The sequence below is a fragment of the Cetorhinus maximus genome, chromosome 29, assembly GCF_964194155.1.
Source record: "Cetorhinus maximus chromosome 29, sCetMax3.hap1.1, whole genome shotgun sequence".
Taxonomy (NCBI): domain Eukaryota; kingdom Metazoa; phylum Chordata; class Chondrichthyes; order Lamniformes; family Cetorhinidae; genus Cetorhinus; species Cetorhinus maximus.
The window spans coordinates 5191704-5208339 of record NC_135907.1 but is presented as its reverse complement, the minus strand read 5'-3'; the positions used below and the strand labels follow the sequence as shown (position 1 = coordinate 5208339).

The 16636-nt window shown below is 53.4% G+C and overlaps 1 non-coding gene and 2 pseudogenes across 1 annotated transcript; all 3 read right to left on the bottom strand.

Moving 5' to 3' along the window:
- Positions 1-1713: 1713 nt before the first annotated feature.
- Positions 1714-1890, bottom strand: LOC144669676 (U2 spliceosomal RNA; annotated as a pseudogene).
- Positions 1891-7236: 5346 nt separating this feature from the next.
- Positions 7237-7418, bottom strand: LOC144669658 (U2 spliceosomal RNA). The gene has a single exon (XR_013573709.1). It is a non-coding gene; the product is annotated as a U2 spliceosomal RNA (small nuclear RNA).
- A 5348-nt stretch (positions 7419-12766) lies between these two features.
- LOC144669763 (U2 spliceosomal RNA) lies at positions 12767-12945 on the bottom strand (annotated as a pseudogene).
- Positions 12946-16636: the final 3691 nt, after the last annotated feature.

Sequence of the window (16636 nt, the reverse complement as noted above, 5' to 3'; positions counted from 1 at the left end):
GATCGTCCAGCCGCATCGATGATGCAGTTGAAGTCACCGCCCAGAATGACCGGCCTGGAGGTCGCCAGCAGCAGTGGGAGCTGCTGAAAAACCTCCAGCCGCTCAGCTCCTTGTGACGGGCCATACACGTTAATTAACCGGAGTGGAGCGTTCTTGTACATTACGTCTGCTACCAGGAGTCGCCCGCCCACCACCTCCTTGACCTCGGAGACGGTGAAGTTGCCTCCCCGCAGCAGAATACCCAGGCCGGAGGAACGAGAGTCGTTTCCGCCCGACCAGATCGATGGCCCGTGGGACCACCACCGTGACCATTGCCTGTAGGAGCTGAACTGGATAACCTCACTTATCCACGTTAAACTCCATCTGCCAAATTTTGGCCCATTCACCTAACCTGTCCATATCCATTTGTAAATTTCTCATTTCTTCACTGCAACTTACTTTCCCACCTATTTTGGTGTCATCTGCAAATTTAGCTATGGTACCTTCTACTCCTGAATCCAAGTAAATAGTTGGGGCCCAAGGACCGAACCCTGTGGCACCCCACTAGTTACAGCTTGCCATCCACAAAAGACCCATTTATCCTGACTCTCTGCTTTCTGTTGGTTAGCCAAAGCTCTATCCAAGCAAATATATTACCCTTAGCTGCGTGTGATCTTATCTTGTGTATTAATCTTTTGTGCGGCACCTTATCAAATGCCTTCTGGAAGTCCAGACATACTACATCTACAGGATCGCCATTATCCACTTTGCTTGTCACATCTTCAAAGAACTCTAGCAATTTAGTCAAACACGATTTAGTCTTCATAAAGCCATGCTGACTCTGATGGATTGCATTTTGACTTGCATTTTAGGAAGGTAGTGAAGGCATTGGAGAGAGTGCAGAAGAGGTTTACGAGTTTGGTTCCAGGGGCGAGGAAGTTGAGTTATGAAGTAAGATTGGAGAAGTTGGGACTGTATTCCTTGGGGAAAAGAAGTCTGAGAGGAGACTTGATAGAGGTATTGAAAATCATGAGGTATCTGGAGAGAGTAGATAGGGAGAAACTGCTTGCACCGATGAAAGGATCGAGAAGGAGCGGGCACAGGTTTAAAGTAACTAGCAGAAGAAGCAAAAGTGATAGGAGCAGCGAGTGGTCAGGGTCTAGAATGCACCGCCTGATAGCGTGGCGGAGGCAGGTTCAATTGAAGAGGGAATGAGATGATTATTTGAAAAGAAAGCATGTGCTGGGTTACGTGGAGAAGGCAGGAGAATGGCACGAAGTGAAATGTTCATTGGGAGAGCTGGTGCAGTCACGACGGGCGGAATGGGCTCCTTGTGCAGTGTAAGGATTGTGTGAACGTGGATGTAGACGTTTCCGAGTAGCTGTGTAAAGTGTGTGAGCTTTGAGGTGTGAGTTTTGACTGTTGCTGTATCAGCAGCAGCAGCAGCAGCGGGCGGGAGCGGCAGCAGAGAGCTGGTTGAAAATGTTGTGAGGCGAAAGGTGCAGCTGAGAGAGTGTTTGAGAGGTGTATTTGCAAGTGAAAGATGTTTTTGTATGAGTGAGGTAGAGTGTTTGTGAGATGAGAGTGGTGTCTGTGAGCGTTGGGTGAGCGTGCGTGTTTTTTGTGTGTAGATGGTGCGGGTGAGTGAGAAAGAAAGAAAGTTGGGTTTTGAAAAGTAAAGAAAGCAGATGTTTGTAAGAAAACTATTTTTAGCATTGAAAATCCCCTGGAAAGGGGTGGTGCACCATTCCCAGAGATACTGCAATACCGGGTCGATGCGTGGAGTGGACGGAGCAAGCCCCTATTCCATCTCCCTGTTCCAAAAATCAATTTAATATATGGTCCCCAGATAAGGGACGTATCAGATATTAAACTGATAAGAACAGATTTTTTTTTTTTTTGTAAAAATATACTTTATTCATAAAATATCTTCAATCACATTCAAAACCATTTCAAAAACAACATTACAAGGGTACAATCCAGGTTAAACTTTTACAAAATGTATCACCAGGTGCATCAGTACAAACAATATTACAATCATTTACAGCCTTTCATTTTGATCTGTACAGCCCGAGGGGCTCTAAACAGTTCCCAGTCTCTCGGTGCGCTGTGGCAGAAAGGTCTTAGACAGCGACCCTTCCCCATTGCACCTTTGCGGCAGCTGCCCCAAGCTTTAGTGCGTCCCTCAGCACGTAGTCCTGGACTTTGGATTGTGCCAGTCCGCAACAAACGGTCGGGGACAACTCTTTGTGCTGGAAGACCAACAAGTTTCGGGCAGACCAAAGCGCCTCTTTCACCGAGTTGATGATCCTCCAGCTGCAGTCGATGTTTGTCTCGGTGTGTGTCCCTGGGAACAGCCCGTAGAGCACAGAGTCCTGTGTCACAGAACTGCTCGGGATGAACCTCGACAGCAACCACTGCATCTCTCTCCAGACTTTCTTTGCAAAGGCACAATCCACAAGGAGGTGAACAACGGTCTCTTCCCCACCACAGCCACCTCGAGGGCAACGTGCAGAGGGGGTGAGCCTCCTGGCGTGTAGGAAGGATCTGACGGGGAGGGCCTTTCTCACCACCAGCCAAGCCACGTCTTGGTGTTTGTTGGAAAGTTCTGGCGATGAGGCATTCTGCCAAATGACTTTGACAGTCTGCTCGGGGAACCATCCCACAGGGTCCACCCTCTCCTTTTCCCTCAGGGCCTCTAGGACGTTACGTGCTGACCACTGCCTGATGGACTTGTGGTCAAAGGTGTTTTTCTGCATAAATTTTTCCACCAGGGACAGGTGGTACGGCACGGTCCAACTACTTGGAGCGTTCCGCGGCAGCGTGGCCAGACCCATCCTTCGCAACACCGGGGACAGGTAGAACCTCAGCACGTAGTGACACTTGGTGTTTGCGTACTGAGGGTCTACGCACCGCTTGATGCAGCCGCACACAAAGGTGGCCATCAGTATGAGGGCGATGTTGGGCACGTTTTTTCCCCCTTTATCTAGAGGCTTGTACATCGCGTCACTGCGGACACGATCCATTTTCGACCTCCAGATAAAGCGGAAGATGGCTCGAGTGATCGCCGTCGCGCAGGAGTGTGGAATGGGCCAGACCTGCGCCACGTACAGCAACAGCGAGAGTACCTCGCACCTGATGACCAGGTTCTTACCCGCAATGGAGAGGGAGCGTCGCTCCCACATGCCCAGTTTCCTTTTCACCATAGCCACTCGCTCCTTCCAGTTTCTAACGCATGCCCCGGTCCCTCCGAACCATATCCCCAGCACCTTCAGGCCGTCAGCCCTGACAGTGAAGGGGACAAAGGATCGGTCAGCCCAGTTCCCAAAGAACATGGCCTCGCTCTTCCCACGATTTACCTTGGCTCCCGAGGCCAGTTCGAACTGGTCGCAGACGTGCATCAGTCTGCGCACCGACAGCGGATCCGAGCAGAAGACGGCGACGTCGTCCATGTACAGGGAGGCTTTTACCTGAGTGCCTCCACTGCCTGGGATCGTCACTCCTCTTATGCCCGGATCCTTCCTGATGGACTCGGCAAAGGGTTCTATGAAACACACGAAAAGGACAGGCGAGAGAGGGCAGCCCTGCCTGACTCCAGATTTAATCGGAAAGCTATCTGTTTCCCACCCATTGATTGAGACTGCGCTACTGATGTTAGTGTAGAGCAGTTGGATCCAATTTCGAATTACCTCCCCAAACCCCATTTTGGAGAGCACATCCCCCATGTAGGTGTGCGATATTCTGTCAAAGGCCTTCTCCTGATCCAAGCTGATGAGGCAGGTATCCACACCCCTGTCCTGTACATAGGCAATCGTATCCCTGAGCAGCGCCAGGCTGTCAGAGATCTTCCTGCCTGGCACAGAGCAGGTCTGGTCAGGGTGAATCACCAATTCCAGAGCGGATTTGACCCGATTGGCGATGACCTTGGACAGAATCTTATAGTCCACATTCAACAGTGAAATGGGTCGCCAATTTCTAATTTCCTCCCTTTCCCCCTTGTGCTTGTAGATGAGGGTGATGATGCCTTTCCTCATGGATTCTGACATGCTGCCGGCCAGGAGCATACTCTCGTACACTTCTAGCAGGTCTGGGCCGATCAAGTCCCACAGAGCCGAATACAACTCCGCCGGCAAGCCGTCGCTTCCGGGGGTTTTACTCTTCTCGAAGGACTCGAGGGCCTTAGTCAGTTCATCAGGAGTTAGCGGTTTGTCTAGGCTCTCCCGCGTACTGTGGTCTAAGACCTCCGTGATAGAGGACAGGAAGGACTGGGAGGCCGTGCTGTCCGTGGGCTTCACGTCATACAATCCGGCATAAAAGGATTTGCTGATCCTCAGAATGTCGGACCGTGATGACTTTACTGAGCCGTCTTCTTCCTTCAGGCTGCTGATCACAGAGCGCTCTCTGTGTACCTTTTGGAAGAAGAAACGTGAGCACGTCTCATCCTGATCCACGGAGCGGACCCTGGAACGGAAGATGATCTTGGAGGCCTGCGAGGAAAAGTGCGAGGCTTGCTGGCCCTTCACCTCTTGGAGCTCCTCCTTGACATCGACCCCCATCGACTGCAGCCGGAGCAGATTCTGCATCTTTTTCTGGAGTCGGGACATTTCCCTCTGTTCCTTTCTAGCTTTCTGGGTGCCTTTGCGGATGAAAAACCTCTTGATGCTTCCCTTGATCGCTTCCCACCAGTGTGTCAGGGACTCAAAGAGGGGTTTCACGGTTCTCCAACCTTTGTAATCCCTCTTGAGCTCCTCAATGTTCTCTGGGGTCAGCAGTTGCACATTTAGCTTCCATGCCCCCCTGCCCACCCTCAGGTCCTTCTCCAAGTGGCAGTCCGCCAGTAGGAGGCAGTGGTCAGAGAAGAACACCGGCTTGACGTCGGTGGATCTGACTGTGAATGCACGGGACACAAACAGGAAGTCTATCCTGGAACGAATGGACCCGTCTGGCCGCGACCAGGTGTATCTACGCTGCGCTCCGTCTGCAGGGTTGCTGAAGACGTCGTGCAGCTTGGCATCCTTAACTGTTTCCATCAGGGATCTGGACGTAGCGTCCAATCTGCTTCCGGCCCTGCCGGATCGTCCAGCCGCATCGATGATGCAGTTGAAGTCCCCGCCCAGAATGACCGGCCTGGAGGTCGCCAGCAGCAGTGGGAGCTGCTGAAAAACCTCCAGCCGCTCAGCCCCTTGTGCCGGGCCGTACACGTTAATTAACCGGAGTGGAGCGTTCTTGTACATTACGTCTGCTACCAGGAGTCGCCCGCCCACCACCTCCTTGACCTCGGAGACGGTGAAGTTGCCTCCCCGCAGCAGAATACCCAGGCCGGAGGAACGAGAGTCGTTTCCGCCCGACCAGATCGATGGCCCGTGGGACCACCATCGTGACCATTGCCTGTAGGAGCTGAGGTGCGGTATCGCACACTCCTGCAGAAACAACAGGTCAGCTTTGACCTTGGCTAGGTAGTCCAAGGTCGCATCACATCGCGTAGTAGATTTAATGCTACGCACATTTATGGATACAATCTTTAAACCCATTTTAAAGCATTTATTCTCCTACCAAACCCACTGTCTCTGAGAGTCCCAGACCTTTAGTCTGCTCCTTCATACCCGTAGTGAGCTCAAATTCCTTCACTTTGGATGGGCTGAGGTAGATCTCCTTGGCCGTGTTCTGCTCCAGTGGCATCTGGAGGTTCACGTAGTGAGCGGGTTTTGAGATGACCTTTGCTGGAGAAGCTTCTCCAAAACTCACCCCCTCTGGGGGGTTGCTGTTCCCGGCTTCCTGGAGCTGGGGTGCGATGATTGCCTCACTGCTCCCAGATTCCAGGGGCTGTGGTGCACTGGCCTCCTCAGGTTGCAGGCAATGTTGGGGTGCGCTGGGCTCCTTGTTGTCTCCAATTTTCTGGAGCTCGGGTGTCTCGTCCTCCAACGCCCTGGAGCTTTGCCGCCTCTTCTGTCGGTGACGCTCTGGCACTTCCTCATCCGAAGAGCTGCTGCCCTTGTCATCCGTGTCGGATGGGAGACGCCTCTTGCCGCTTCTCTGGGAAACGCCTTTGCTTCTTCTTCGCTCCCTCTTACTTTTCTTGTTCTTCACCGTCCGCCACTCCCCCTGCAGCTTTTCCACTGCTGCCTCCTCCTCCATTGATTCGCTGTCCTGAGGACTGGAAGGTTCAGGGGGTAGTGCTGTTGATTGGCTCTCTGTTGCCTCAATCTCTTTCTCCACCTTGTCTCTCTCTGTGTCCTCCTTTGTCCCGTTGGGCTCCCTGGGGGCCTTGGTGGTTGGAGTGACACGTAACCTTTCTTCTGCTTCCCCCTGGTCGGCTTTGGCTGCCTGTGCGTAAGTACGGCAGCGTTTGGGGCAGGTCCTGTAGAGGTGACTTGCCTCGCCACACAGGTTGCAGCACTTGGCCTGTTTGCAGTCTTTTGTCTGGTGCCCTTCCTGTTTGCAGATCTTGCAGAGGGAGGCGCTGCAGTTGGCCGCCACATGACCAGCCTTGCCGCATGAGCGACAATGCTTGGGTTGCCCAGCGTAGACCAGGTAGCCACGGTTTCCCCCGATAGCGAAACTGGAAGGAGGGTGGAAAATGGCTCCCTTACCATCGGTCTTTAGCGTGACCTTAAACAGGCGTTTGCCTGTCCAGATCCCCAAGTCGTCTCGAATCTCGGTGCCGCTCCCCACCTTATCGAAGTACCTGGTGAGGAAGGTGACCACGTCGGCGACAGGGACGAAGGGGTTGTACACATGCACCATCACCTCACGTTCCCGTTGCAACGGCAGAGAAAAGTGCGGCTCCGCCGTCAGGATCTTCATCTCCGGCAGGTCTCTCTTCTCCTCGAACACCCTCAGGAGCCGGACGCAGTCTGCCACTCGCTTGAAAGTCACGTCGAAATAACCACCTTTGCGGGAGTCGTGCAGGGTGAAGATCTCCGTAGCTTGGAAGCCGCACGCCTTCAACAGGATCCTCCTGGTGAAGAAGCCCCGATCCATAGGTGATCCTCCTTCGTCGCTGTGGTTCACCGTGACTCGGACGGTGATAGGTAACCCACGGTATGGATTCGGATTGCGATTGGTTATCGCCCTTCCATCCCGACCTTGCCATGGCAGGACCATGGTGTCGCCCCTGCAACACTTGATCTTAGCCAAAAGGCCGAGAAGCGATGAGAAAGAAAGAAAGTTGTGTTTTGAAAGATGTGCATGTTGAAAAGTAAAGAAAGCAGATGTTTGTAAGAAAACTATTTTTAGCATTGAAAATCCCCTGGAAAGGGGTGGTGCACCATTCCCAGAGATACTGCAATACCGGGTCGATGCGTGGAGTGGGCGGAGCAAGCCCCTATTCCATCTCCCTGCTCCAAAAATCAATTTAATATATGGTCCCCAGATAAGGGACGTATCAGATATTAAACTGATAAGAACAGATTTTTTTTTTTTTTTTTTTGTAAAAATATACTTTATTCATAAAAAATCTTCAATCACATTCAAAACCATTTCAAAAACAACATTACAAGGGTACAATCCAGGTTAAACTTTTACAAAATGTATCACCAGGTGCATCAGTACAAACAATATTACAATCATTTACAGCCTTTCATTTTGATCTGTACAGCCCGAGGGGCTCTAAACAGTTCCCAGTCTCTCGGTGCGCTGTGGTAGAAAGGTCTTAGACAGCGACCCTTCCCCATTGCACCTTTGCGGCAGCTGCCCCAAGCTTTAGTGCGTCCCTCAGCACGTAGTCCTGGACTTTGGATTGTGCCAGTCCGCAACAATCGGTCGGGGACAACTCTTTGTGCTGGAAGACCAACAAGTTTCGGGCAGACCAAAGCGCCTCTTTCACCGAGTTGATGATCCTCCAGCTGCAGTCGATGTTTGTCTCGGTGTGTGTCCCTGGGAACAGCCCGTAGAGCACAGAGTCCTGTGTCACAGAACTGCTCGGGATGAACCTCGACAGCAACCACTGCATCTCTCTCCAGACTTTCTTTGCAAAGGCACAATCCACAAGGAGGTGAACAACGGTCTCTTCCCCACCACAGCCACCTCGAGGGCATCGTGCAGAGGGGGTGAGACTCCTGGCATGTAGGAAGGATCTGACGGGGAGGGCCTTTCTCACCACCAGCCAAGCTACGTCTTGGTGCTTGTTGGAAAGTTCTGGCGATGAGGCATTCTGCCAAATGACTTTGACAGTCTGCTCGGGGAACCATCCCACAGGGTCCACCCTCTCCTTTTCCCTCAGGGCCTCTAGGACGTTACGTGCTGACCACTGCCTGATGGACTTGTGGTCAAAGGTGTTTTTCTGCATAAATTTTTCCACCAGGGACAGGTGGTACGGCACGGTCCAACTACTTGGAGCGTTCCGCGGCAGCGTGGCCAGACCCATCCTTCGCAACACCGGGGACAGGTAGAACCTCAGCACGTAGTGACACTTGGTGTTTGCGTACTGAGGGTCTATGCACCGCATAATGCAGCCACACACAAAGGTGGCCATCAGTATGAGGGCGATGTTGGGCACGTTTTTTCCCCCTTTATCTAGAGGCTTGTACATCGCGTCCCTGCAGACACGATCCATTTTCGACCTCCAGATAAAGCGGAAGATGGCTCGAGTGATCGCCATCGCGCAGGAGTGTGGAATGGGCCAGACCTGCGCCACGTACAGCAACAGCGAGAGTACCTCACACCTGATGACCAGGTTCTTACCCGCAATGGAGAGGGAGCGTCGCTCCCACATGCCCAGTTTCCTTTTCACCATAGCCACTCGCTCCTTCCAGTTTCTAACGCATGCCCCGGTCCCTCCGAACCATATCCCCAGCACCTTCAGGCCGTCAGCCCTGACAGTGAAGGGGACAAAGGATCGGTCAGCCCAGTTCCCAAAGAACATGGCCTCGCTCTTCCCACGATTTACCTTGGCTCCCGAGGCCAGTTCGAACTGGTCGCAGACGTGCATCAGTCTGCGCACCGACAGCGGATCCGAGCAGAAGACGGCGACGTCGTCCATGTACAGGGAGGCTTTTACCTGAGTGCCTCCACTGCCTGGGATCGTCACTCCTCTTATGCCCGGATCCTTCCTGATGGACTCGGCAAAGGGTTCTATGCAGCACACGAAAAGGACAGGCGAGAGAGGACAGCCCTGCCTGACTCCAGATTTAATCGGAAAGCTATCTGTTTCCCACCCATTGATTGAGACTGCGCTACTGATGTTAGTGTAGATCAGTTGGATCCAATTTCGAATTCCCTCCCCAAAGCCCATTTTGGAGAGCACATCCCCCATGTAGGTGTGCGATATTCTGTCAAAGGCCTTCTCCTGATCCAAGCTGATGAGGCAGGTATCCACACCCCTGTCCTGTACATAGGCAATCGTATCCCTGAGCAGCGCCAGGCTGTCAGAGATCTTCCTGCCTGGCACAGAGCAGGTCTGGTCAGGGTGAATCACCAATTCCAGAACGGATTTGACCCGATTGGCGATGACCTTGGACAGAATCTTATAGTCCACATTCAACAGTGAAATGGGTCGCCAATTTCTAATTTCCTCCCTTTCCCCCTTGTGCTTGTAGATGAGGGTGATGATGCCTTTCCTCATGGATTCTGACATGCTGCCGGCCAGGAGCATACTCTCGTACACTTCTAGCAGGTCTGGGCCGATCAAGTCCCACAGAGCCGAATACAACTCCGCCGGCAGGCCGTCGCTTCCGGGGGTTTTACTCTTCTCGAAGGACTCGAGGGCCTTAGTCAGTTCGTCAGGAGTTAGCGGTTTGTCTAGGCTCTCCCGCGTACTGTGGTCTAAGACCTCCGTGATAGAGGACAGGAAGGACTGGGAGGCCGTGCTGTCCGTGGGCTTCACGTCATACAGACCGGCATAAAAGGATTTGCTGATCCTCAGAATGTCGGACCTTGATGACTTTACTGAGCCGTCTTCTTCCTTCAGGCTGCTGATCACAGAGCGCTCTCTGTGTACCTTTTGGAAGAAGAAACGTGAGCACGTCTCATCCTGCTCCACGGAGCGGACTCTGGAACGGAAGATGATCTTGGAGGCCTCCGAGGCAAAGTGCGAGGCTTGCTGGCCCTTCACCTCTTGGAGCTCCTCCTTGACATCGACCCCCATCGACTGCAGCCGGAGCAGATTCTGCATCTTTTCCTGGAGTCGGGACATTTCCCTCTGTTCCTTTCTAGCTTTCTGGGTGCCTTTGCGGATGAAAAACCTCTTGATGCTTCCCTTGATCACTTCCCACCAGTGTGTCAGGGACTCAAAGAGGGGTTTCACGGTTCTCCAACCTTTGTAATCCCTCTTGAGCTCCTCAATGTTCTCTGGGGTCAGCAGTTGCACATTTAGCTTCCATGCCCCCCTGCCCACCCTCAGGTCTTCCTCCAAGTGGCAGTCCGCCAGTAGGAGGCAGTGGTCAGAGAAGAACACCGGCTTGACCTCGGTGGATCTGACTGTGAATGCACGGGACACAAACAGGAAGTCTATCCTGGAACGAATGGACCCGTCTGGCCGCGACCAGGTGTATCTACGCTGCGCTCCGTCTGCAGGGGTGCTGAAGACGTCGTGCAGCTTGGCATCCTTAACTGTTTCCATCAGGGATCTGGACGTAGCGTCCAATCTGCTTCCGGCCCTGCCGGATCGTCCAGCCGCATCGATGATGCAGTTGAAGTCCCCGCCCAGAATGACCGGCCTGGAGGTCGCCAGCAGCAGTGGGAGCTGCTGAAAAACCTCCAGCCGCTCAGCCCCTTGTGCCGGGCCATACACGTTAATTAACCGGAGTGGAGCGTTCTTGTACATTACGTCTGCTACCAGGAGTCGCCCGCCCACCACCTCCTTGACCTCGGAGACGGTGAAGTTGCCTCCCCGCAGCAGAATACCCAGGCCGGAGGAACGAGAGTCGTTTCCGCCCGACCAGATCGATGGCCCGTGGGACCACCATCGTGACCATTGCCTGTAGGAGCTGAGGTGCGGTATCGCACACTCCTGCAGAAACAACAGGTCAGCTTTGACCTTGGCTAGGTAGTCCAAGGTCGCAACACATCGCGTAGTAGATTTAATGCTACGCACATTTATGGATACAATCTTTAAACCCATATTAAAGCATTTATTCTCCTACCAAACCCACTGTCTCTGAGAGTCCCAGACCTTTAGTCTGCTCCTTCATACCCGTAGTGAGCTCAAATTCCTTCACTTTGGATGGGCTGAGGTAGATCTCCTTGGCCGTGTTCTGCTCCAGTGGCATCTGGAGGTTCACGTAGTGAGCGGATTTTGAGATGACCTTTGCTGGAGAAGCTTCTCCAAAACTCACCCCCTCTGGGGGGTTGCTGTTCCCGGCTTCCTGGAGCTGGGGTGCGATGATTGCCTCACTGCTCCCAGATTCCAGGGGCTGTGGTGCACTGGCCTCCTCAGGTTGCAGGCAAAGTTGGGGTGCGCTGGCCTCCTTGTTGTCTCCAATTTTCTGGAGCTCGGGTGTCTCGTCCTCCAACGCCCTGGAGCTTTGCCGCCTCTTCTGTCGGTGCCGCTCTGGCACTTCATCATCCGAAGAGCTGCTGCCCTTGTCATCCGTGTCGGATGGGAGACGCCTCTTGCCGCTTCTCTGGGAAACGCCTTTGCTTCTTCTTCGCTCCCTCTTACTTTTCTTGTTCTTCACCGTCCGCCACTCCCCCTGCTGCTTTTCCACTGCTGCCTCCTCCTCCATTGATTCGCTGTCCTGAGGGCTGGAAGGTTCAGGGGGTAGTGCTGTTGATTGGCTCTCTGTTGCCTCAATCTCTTTCTCCACCTTGTCTCTCTCTGTGTCCTCCTTTGTCCCGTTGAGCTCCCTGGGGGCCTTGGTGGTTGGAGTGACACGGAACATTTCTTCTGCTTCCCCGTGGTCGGCTTTGGCTGCCTGTGCGTAAGTACGGCAGCGTTTGGGGCAGGTCCTGTAGAGGTGACTTGCCTCGCCACACAGGTTGCAGCACTTGGCCTGTTTGCAGTCTTTTGTCTGGTGCCCTTCCTGTTTGCAGATCTTGCAGAGGGAGGCGCTGCAGTTGGCCGCCACATGGCCAGCCTTGCCGCATGAGCGACAATGCTTGGGTTGCCCAGCGTAGACCAGGTAGCCACGGTTTCCCCCGATAGCGAAACTGGAAGGAGGGTGGAAAATGGCTCCCTTACCATCGGTCTTTAGCGTGACCTTAAACAGGCGTTTGCCTGTCCAGATCCCCAAGTCGTCTCGAATCTCGGTGCCGCTCCCCACCTTATCGAAGTACCTGGTGAGGAAGGTGACCACGTCGGCGACAGGGACGAAGGGGTTGTACACATGCACCATCACCTCACGTTCCCGTTGCAACGGCAGAGAGAAGTGCGGCTCCGCCGTCAGGATCTTCATCTCCGGCAGGTCTCTCTTCTCCTCGAACACCCTCAGGAGCCGGACGCAGTCTGCCACTCGCTTGAACGTCACGTCGAAATAACCGCCTTTGCGGGAGTCATGCAGGGTGAAGATCTCCGTAGCTTGGAAGCCGCACGCCTTCAACAGGATCCTCCTGGTGAAGAAGCCCCGATCCATAGGTGATCCTCCTTCGCTGTGGTTCACCGTGACTCGGACGGTGATAGGTAACCCACGGTATAGATTTGGATTGCGATTGGTTATCGCCCTTCCATCCCGACCTTGCCTTGGCAGGACCATGGTGTCGCCCCTGCAACACTACACTTGATCTTAGCCAAAAGGCCGAGAAGCGATGAGAAAGAAAGAAAGTTGTGTTTTGAAAGATGCGCATGTTGAAAAGTAAAGAAAGCAGATGTTTGTAAGAAATCTATTTTTAGCATTGAAAATCCCCTGGAAAGGGGTGGTGCACCATTCCCAGAGATACTGCAATACCGGGTCGATGCGTGGAGTGGACGGAGCAAGCCCCTACTCCATCTCCCTGCTCCAAAAATCAATTTAATATATGGTCCCCAGATAAGGGACGTATCAGATATTAAACTGATAAGAACAGATTTTTTTTTTTTTTTTGTAAAAATATACTTTATTCATAAAAAATCTTCAATCACATTCAAAACCATTTCAAAAACAACATTACAAGGGTACAATCCAGGTTAAACTTTTACAAATTGTATCACCAGGTGCATCAGTACAAACAATATTACAGTCATTTACAGCCTTTCATTTTGATCTGTACAGCCCGAGGGGCTCTAAACAGTTCCCGGTCTCTCGGTGCGCTGTGGTAGAAAGGTCTTAGACAGCGACCCTTCCCCATTGCGCCTTTGCGGCAGCTGCCCCAAGCTTTAGTGCGTCCCTCAGCACGTAGTCCTGGACTTTGGATTGTGCCAGTCCGCAACAATCGGTCGGGGACAACTCTTTGTGCTGGAAGACCAACAAGTTTCGGGCAGACCAAAGCGCGTCTTTCACCGAGTTGATGATCCTCCAGCTGCAGTTGATGTTTGTCTCGGTGTGTGTCCCTGGGAACAGCCCGTAGAGCACAGAATCCTGTGTCACAGAACTGCTCGGGATGAACCTCGACAGCAACCACTGCATCTCTCTCCAGACTTTCTTTGCAAAGGCACAATCCACAAGGAGGTGAACAACGGTCTCTTCCCCACCACAGCCACCTCGAGGGCATCGTGCAGAGGGGGTGAGACTCCTGGCGTGTAGGAAGGATCTGACGGGGAGGGCCTTTCTCACCACCAGCCAAGCTACGTCTTGGTGCTTGTTGGAAAGTTCTGGCGATGAGGCATTCTGCCAAATGACTTTGACAGTCTGCTCGGGGAACCATCCCACAGGGTCCACCCTCTCCTTATCCCTCAGGGCCTCTAGGACGTTACGTGCTGACCACTGCCTGATGGACTTGTGGTCAAAGGTGTTTTTCTGCATAAATTTTTCCACCAGGGACAGGTGGTACGGCACGGTCCAACTACTTGGAGCGTTCCGCGGCAGCGTGGCCAGACCCATCCTTCGCAACACCGGGGACAGGTAGAACCTCAGCACGTAGTGACACTTGGTGTTTGCGTACTGAGGGTCTACGCACCGCTTGATGCAGCCGCACACAAAGGTGGCCATCAGTGTGAGGGCGATGTTGGGCACGTTTTTTCCCCCTTTATCTAGAGGCTTGTACATCGCGTCCCTGCAGACACGATCCATTTTCGACCTCCAGATAAAGCGGAAGATGGCTCGAGTGATCGCCATCGCGCAGGAGTGTGGAATGGGCCAGACCTGCGCCACGTACAGCAACAGCGAGAGTACCTCACACCTGATGACCAGGTTCTTACCCGCAATGGAGAGGGAGCGTCGCTCCCACATGCCCAGTTTCCTTTTCACCATAGCCACTCGCTCCTTCCAGTTTCTAACGCATGCCCCGGTCCCTCCGAACCATATCCCCAGCACCTTCAGGCCGTCAGCCCTGACAGTGAAGGGGACAAAGGATCGGTCAGCCCAGTTCCCAAAGAACATGGCCTCGCTCTTCCCACGATTTACCTTGGCTCCCGAGGCCAGTTCGAACTGGTCGCAGACGTGCATCAGTCTGCGCACCGACAGCGGATCCGAGCAGAAGACGGCGACGTCGTCCATGTACAGGGAGGCTTTTACCTGAGTGCCTCCACTGCCTGGGATCGTCACTCCTCTTATGCCCGGATCCTTCCTGATGGACTCGGCAAAGGGTTCTATGCAGCACACAAAAAGGACAGGCGAGAGAGGGCAGCCCTGCCTGACTCCAGATTTAATCGGAAAGCTATCTGTTTCCCACCCATTGATTGAGACTGCGCTACTGATGTTAGTGTAGAGCAGTTGGATCCAATTTCGAATTCCCTCCCCAAAGCCCATTTTGGAGAGCACATCCCCCATGTAGGTGTGCGATATTCTGTCAAAGGCCTTCTCCTGATCCAAGCTGATGAGGCAGGTATCCACACCCCTGTCCTGTACATAGGCAATCGTATCCCTGAGCAGCGCCAGGCTGTCAGAGATCTTCCTGCCTGGCACAGAGCAGGTCTGGTCAGGGTGAATCACCAATTCCAGAGCGGATTTGACCCGGTTGGCGATGACCTTGGACAGAATCTTATAGTCCATATTCAACAGTGAAATGGGTCGCCAATTTCTAATTTCCTCCCTTTCCCCCTTGTGCTTGTAGATGAGGGTGATGATGCCTTTCCTCATGGATTCTGACATGCTGCCGGCCAGGAGCATACTCTCGTACACTTCTAGCAGGTCTGGGCCGATCAAGTCCCACAGAGCCGAATACAACTCCGCCGGCAGGCCGTCGCTTCCGGGGGTTTTACTCTTCTCGAAGGACTCGAGGGCCTTAGTCAGTTCGTCAGGAGTTAGCGGTTTGTCTAGGCTCTCCCGCGTACTGTGGTCTAGGACCTCCGTGATAGAGGACAGGAAGGACTGGGAGGCCGTGCTGTCCGTGGGCTTCACGTCATACAGTCCGGCATAAAAGGATTTGCTGATCCTCAGAATGTCGGACCGTGATGACTTTACTGAGCCGTCTTCTTCCTTCAGGCTGCTGATCACAGAGCGCTCTCTGTGTACCTTTTGGAAGAAGAAACGTGAGCACGTCTCATCCTGCTCCACGGAGCGGACTCTGGAACGGAAGATGATCTTGGAGGCCTCCGAGGCAAAGTGCGAGGCTTGCTGGCCCTTCACCTCTTGGAGCTCCTCCTTGACATCCACCCCCATCGACTGCAGCCGGAGCAGATTCTGCATCTTTTCCTGGAGTCGGGACATTTCCCTCTGTTCCTTTCTAGCTTTCTGGGTGCCTTTGCGGATGAAAAACCTCTTGATGCTTCCCTTGATCACTTCCCACCAGTGTGTCAGGGACTCAAAGAGGGGTTTCACGGTTCTCCAACCTTTGTAATCCCTCTTGAGCTCCTCAATGTTCTCTGGGGTCAGCAGTTGCACATTTAGCTTCCATGCCCCCCTGCCCACCCTCAGGTCTTCCTCCAAGTGGCAGTCCGCCAGTAGGAGGCAGTGGTCAGAGAAGAACACCGGCTTGACCTCGGTGGATCTGACTGTGAATGCACGGGACACAAACAGGAAGTCTATCCTGGAACGAATGGACCCGTCTGGCCGCGACCAGGTGTATCTACGCTGCGCTCCGTCTGCAGGGTTGCTGAAGACGTCGTGCAGCTTGGCATCCTTAACTGTTTCCATCAGGGATCTGGACGTAGCGTCCAATCTGCTTCCGGCCCTGCCGGATCGTCCAGCCGCATCGATGATGCAGTTGAAGTCCCCGCCCAGAATGACCGGCCTGGAGGTCGCCAGCAGCAGTGGGAGCTGCTGAAAAACCTCCAGCCGCTCAGCCCCTTGTGCCGGGCCGTACACGTTAATTAACCGGAGTGGAGCGTTCTTGTACATTACGTCTGCTACCAGGAGTCGCCCGCCCACCACCTCCTTGACCTCGGAGACGGTGAAGTTGCCTCCCCGCAGCAGAATACCCAGGCCGGAGGGACGAGAGTCGTTTCCGCCCGACCAGATCGATGGCCCGTGGGACCACCATCGTGACCATTGCCTGTAGGAGCTGAGGTGCGGTATCGCACACTCCTGCAGAAACAACAGGTCAGCTTTGACCTTGGCTAGGTAGTCCAAGGTCGCAACACATCGCGTAGTAGATTTAATGCTACGCACATTTATGGATACAATCTTTAAACCCATATTAAAGCATTTATTCTCCTACCAAACCCACTGTCTCTGAGAGTCCCAGACCTTTAGTCTGCTCCTTCATA